Source organism: Lynx canadensis, chromosome B2 (genome assembly GCF_007474595.2).
Source record: "Lynx canadensis isolate LIC74 chromosome B2, mLynCan4.pri.v2, whole genome shotgun sequence".
Lineage (NCBI taxonomy): Eukaryota > Metazoa > Chordata > Mammalia > Carnivora > Felidae > Lynx > Lynx canadensis.
The window spans coordinates 46,154,090-46,160,089 of record NC_044307.1 but is presented as its reverse complement, the minus strand read 5'-3'; positions in this window follow the sequence as shown (position 1 = coordinate 46,160,089).

Genomic DNA, 6,000 nt, shown 5'->3' with positions numbered 1-6,000 from the left:
TTACCCCTGAAAAAGGTGTAGGCTTTGGTTCTTAATCATTTTGATCAATAGTTGGGTCAATTACCACAAAGGTTCTACAAATGAAAGTACAGAGCAGGCGTTGTTAGCAGATTGAGTCACTGTGTTACATTCCAATGCACTGTCATTATATACATGTGTCTCATGCAGTGGAACTAAATACAAACTGCTTCAAAAGTCATGTGCATGCATATTTAGTTAGCTCGTCACCATAATAATTTCTGACTCATCGGACATCAAGGTTACAATTGCTACTAAGAGAGGAGTTTGTAATATTCATTTGGTTACAAAAAGAAAACTTCATATTCAACAATGGTAAAAAACAGAGACCCAAGACATGTAGGAATGAAAGTTTTGATGGGGAAAGAGTATCATGATTGAGGATGACCCATGTCTGGGAAGATACAGTTAATATCAAAACATGTCTTTAGAAATATAGGCATGTATGAAAGAAAGTCCACAAAGGGGGATAGGACAAGAAAAATGCAATGCTTCAAATAAAATCTTCTCTTGTTTCACAGTTACCTGTGAGATTAATGCTGACAAAAAGTATACACTAAGTGGAAGGACTTCCAATTAAGCCTAATAAGAGAATAAGATATTCTCTTCTTAAATTTAATAATATATGTCACCTGATCAGAGATGGAGAAAATGGAGCAATGGAAATTTCCAGTACCTTTCAACATAAAATACAAGCCAAAATCACATTTTAACATAAATAAACATCTCATAGGAGAAGCACAAGCTTCTCCTTGTGCAATCCTTTATAACAACATATACTTGTTAATTTGTGTGGCTGCCTGAAGAAAATAATAGCATATCGCATACACGATGATTAAATACATGTATTTGACCATGTAGCTTTTGCTTTACGTCCAATTCAAGGATGTCTGCTGTAAGCCAGTCTGAAATCCTACTGGCTTATTTCCTCTTGATATATGAATTATGCTTGTACAGTGTGTGTAAGAGAAAACTCCATTCAGCTTTGAATGATGCGGATCCAATTTGTAAGAGATGTCATTGAATCTTCACAAACATGAAATTTTTTTTTTTTCTGGCACACAGGAGAGTTCAGATAAACTGAGAACTAAAATTATAAATCATAAAAAATAAGATGCCCAAAACCTAAAGATACATTAAGCTTTCAATTTAATCCATCTCATGGGTCATTAAACACCATTTGAAATGTAAAGCTTCAGGTAGGAGACAACACAAGTGTTTCTTCTCAGTTGTGATTCTTCTCACCTAAAGCTTTAAAAGTAAAACTTTCTTTTTGTTTTACTTTTTCAATAAGGATTGTTATGATGACAATTTAGAGACAAATTTAGAGCTTTGCCTACAATTACCTTCATTAATTCACAGCCTGCCTTTTTGTGACATCACGTGCCTTTTGGAAAAGTACAATCCCAGGCATGTACCACCTGGGTGGAAGAATTTTGTAACAAGGAACATGAATGATGTTCCTAATTCCTCATATGATATATTTTCTTTTGTAACATCCTCTTCATTTGTCATGGTTTCTCTTCCTTTTTGACCTCTTTCATCATTTCAAATATAGTAATTTTATAATCTCTTTTAGATTGTTCTATTTTACTTCATTTGGGGATGTCAGTTTTACTCTTTATAGCAGCCACTGGCACTTTTTTATGGTCATTCCATTCGTGTTTTGATTTATGACTCTAACTTTCAGCCTTTTCTTCTATCAGAGATAAGAGAGACCCGATCTAGGAATATCTTGAAGAAGCATCCTTGAATTACTCTCTTAAGGCATCAGGGATTTTACAAGAGTAGATCTGTTTGTGGAATTTATTCTGAGCCTGAAATTCACCCTTCATTTAAGTAATGTAAATTTAGACACAAATGTGCATGTGTGGTGCTAGATTTTTTCAAAAATGTTTTTCTGCCCAATGCCTGGAGGAAACTCACCTAAGTCTTTAATAGCGGGTAGAATTCTCGGAGACTAGGAGCAGAGTTTCTCGATTATGTTTTCACAGACTGAATGGTTCTTTGCAGTCCCAACTTTAAGGAGTTATCTCAAATCGAGATATGTACTTTTTCTAGATCCAAGTTCCTATACTGAAGATCAAAACTCAAGCCTCAACATCTGAAGAGCGCTGGGGGAAAAATCACAATAACAAGCACCTGGTTTGGGAAACCTCCTCATCCTCACTAAAATACAACAAGCTGCCTCATCTGGTAAAACCTCTTTCTGCCTCCGTAGGGAGCCCCAGCAGGAAACAGTAAGAAAACAGCAGGACCAGGTAAACCAAGCAGACCAAAATAATACCTCAAAGACTCTGAAAATTTAACTCTTATCGGAAACCACAGCACATAAAATCAGGCCAGTCACTTCGTGATAAACCTCTAAACAGGGTATTTTTCTGCTAATCAATAAATAAAATTCAAATTGGACCCAGAGTTTCCTAATCATAACAGTAAAAATGTCTAGGATACAAGAAAAAACCACCCACCATAACAAGAAACAGGAAAATCACTTAACAATTTTCAAAATACAATCACAGAGGCCAACACCGAGATGAATCAAATGTTGAAATTATCTGATGGAGATTTTAAAAGTAGTCATCATAAATATTTTCATTGGCAACTATATGTCTTCTTGAAACAAACAAAAAAATAGAAAATCTCAGCAAAGAAACAGAAGTTATTATGGCTGAAGATATAATCAGTAGAACAGATCAATAGAATTTATCCAATATAAAACAACAACAAAACAAAAAACAGAGAAAGTAGTCTGAAAAAACTTACCAAAGTCTGTTTGCTTTGGCATATTAACAAAGATCCAATATTCACATAATCAAAGTCTCAAAAGGAGAGAAAAAGGGTTTGCAAACTGGCTCCCATTAAAGACAGAAGAAAGGCAAACAGACCACTGCAGACCAGTAGGTGACAGATTGGTAGGCTCAAGGAGCAAGGACACTTACATAGGAGGCTTGTCGTGAGCAGCTACAAAGCAAATAGACCTCCACACCTGCCCACCAGAATCATAAAAGTTTATCTAGAGTCCTTAACTGGGTTCACTCACTTACATCATGCAGGTGGCCTCAGACCGCATTGCTCTCCCAAGGCTGCGTCCTTTAAAAGGGTTCTGATGGGGGCCTGGGTGGTTCAGTCGCTTGAGCGGCCAACTTCGGCTCAGGGCATGATCTCGCGGTTTGTGAGTTCGTGCCCCGAGTCAGGCTCTGTGCTGACAGCTGGGAGCCTGGAGCCTGCTTCGGATTCTGTGTCTCCTCCTCTCTCTGCCCCTCCCCTGCTCATGCTCTGTCTCTCAATAATACATAAACGTTAAAAAAAATTAAAATAAAGTAAAAGGGCTCTGATTGTGGGAATGGTGGGCAGAACATACATTCCAAGGATGGGGTAGGAGAGAGTTGCCCTGGTACAGGTCTTGGGTCGGCTGGAGGTCAAGTCCTCTGGATGACCTCCCCCAGCCTTCACCCCTCAAGACTGGTTATTATAACCTCACCGGCCCTCTTCTCCCACATTGTGTGCTATGCCATCAGCAAGGATTCCATTAGCATAGCGGTGGCTCATTTGGCAGCTATCAGGCTGTATTGAAAGCACACACTATAGCAACAACCCAGGCACATGTAAGAGAAAACATAGATTAAGATAATGATTCCCAAAATAAGTAATGATCTTTTCCACCAAGAGCCTCAAGATCCAAACCATTGATTTACTAAGTCCCCTAGAAATGAGGGTTGGATCACTCAGAGCATTCACTTGTGTCCTCGTGTGATTTAATAAAAGTGATACATTAGCAGACTCTTCAGGTATGAACAGATACCATTCTTTTTGGATAACGGCACAGGTGGTAATAATATCCAAGGCCATGCTGTTTGGCAAGATAGCTTTTCTCATTAGAAACATTCACAGTGTTAAGACAGACTTTGAGAGCTATCATTTAAGGCTTGTTGGGTGAATTTAGTAAGGGCTTCTATGTGTGCTATGATGTCCCCTAGGACAATGCAGAGGCAAAAGTGGCCACCAAATGATTGCCCTAGTGGGAAAAAAAAAATGTGCCCCTTAGCCTTGAGGAGGGGGGGGGCGGTTGGCAGCTTTAGGAACTTGACTTGGTTATACATAACATACATTTTCGATGAGGGAGGCAGCCTTGTCAGGTGCGAGGAGATGAACTGGGACCAGGATATGCCAGACCAGGATCTCCACTTTCTCCCCTCTTTCAATGGTTTGTGTTTCATTCCAAGTACGGTGTGTTTCAACAGCTTCAGCTTATATCAGGGCAATGGGATCCCAGTGGAGATTGAGTAGTTCCCCCTCAACTGGGGGTATGAAGTAACTCACCCATCCTGGTGGGAAGCTCATTGCAAATTCTAGTTGATAATGCTTTTCCAGGCATGATGGGGCCCCGTGTTCTCAGCAGCATAGCACATTGATTCACAGTGAGAGTTGGTACAATGGCTGTCTCCTGTGACTTCCATATCTTTACAGTATTGGGTGTCTTGGCAGGAATCCCAATCTAGCATGTGGGGCAACAGGCACTACTGGTTGATTATTCAGATGTATTGAAGCCTGAGATAGTATTTTAATACACCTGGCCAAGATAGTTTTACTTGTTAATAATTTAATCTGCTGCTTTAATTTTTCATTTTTTTCCTTTCTATCAGTCTTACTGCTTGCAGGTTATGAGGAAGATGGAACCACCATTCAATGTCATGTGCATCAGGACACCAGTCTTGTACATCAGGACATCATGACCTTGGAAATGTGACCCTTGATTACTGACTATTCAACAAAGTTATCAGAACATGGTACTTTTTTAATCCCCTAATGGTGGCAGCCTGGTTTGCATGATGATGGGGTAAATTTTGGTTAGGCCAAACACTCCACAAGAACCAAGGCATATTTATAACCCTCAGTTGGAGGAAGGGGGACAATACAATTAACTTGCCAATCCCTCACCAGTTTAGAACTCCAGTGGATGGCCCCAGACTCCTTTGGCAGTTGTCTTGAGTGTTGTTTAGAACACACAGAACATGCTATTACTGAATTAACCAAGTCACTGTATTTCAAAGGAAATTGGCATCTTTGGCAATGTGCCATCCCACGTGGGCACCACTGTGGGGACTCTTCCTATGCACCGAGTCTGCTGTATCTACTGTTGGGTATGGTGCTAGGACTCATACCCAGGCTGGGGCAGCTCCCTGACTGCCGGGAGCTGTTAGCACCTTAGAAGCCAGGATATGGAAGACAGTGAGGATTGCCTCAGGCTCTTGCAAGTGAACCAAAACTTTTTTTTTCCCCACATATCCTGATCCCTCAAGCATTTATTCATGATCACCCACCCTTTGGCTTTCTATTGTCCAATCATAGAGTCAATCCCTTTCGAATGGCCCAACTACAACTACAAAGGCTTCATGGCCAAGGGCTCATGAGTGATCACCAGCCAAACTGCTCTGAATGTAGTCCACTGCCTGCTGTGATTTGTTACAGGTTCTAGGCCCCTGTGTCATTGGAATCTCTCCCATTCCTTCTCTATAGGCTGTAGGGGCCACCACAGAAATAGGGGCAAGGGCATTTGGAAGATTTGCATACTCTATAGAACCTAGTAGGACCTGCATTTCTAGGCTATTAGAAATGATGCTCCTCTGTTGCAAATAGGCATGCTGGGATTTTAAGTCATGGTAGAGATGGATTAATGGAACATATCCTCAGGCCATCCCTCGATAGGAAGGGGATTCTTACCAAGATATAACATTTGTTCCTTCATGACTGGCTCTACCTGTAGGAGTTCTGGATACACTGGTAGGAGCTGTTACTCTGGGGATATATTTGGTTTCTGCCCCCTTCCAGAACTGGGACCCAAATCCTAGAGGTACTCTCCCCTTCTGTTGTCTTTGCCACAATGCCCAACTTATACCTTCCAGAGCCACAGACACATCTAACTCAAATGGTAGCCCTGCTTGGGAGATGCCCAAGCATCTGCTTCACTAGTATTTTTGC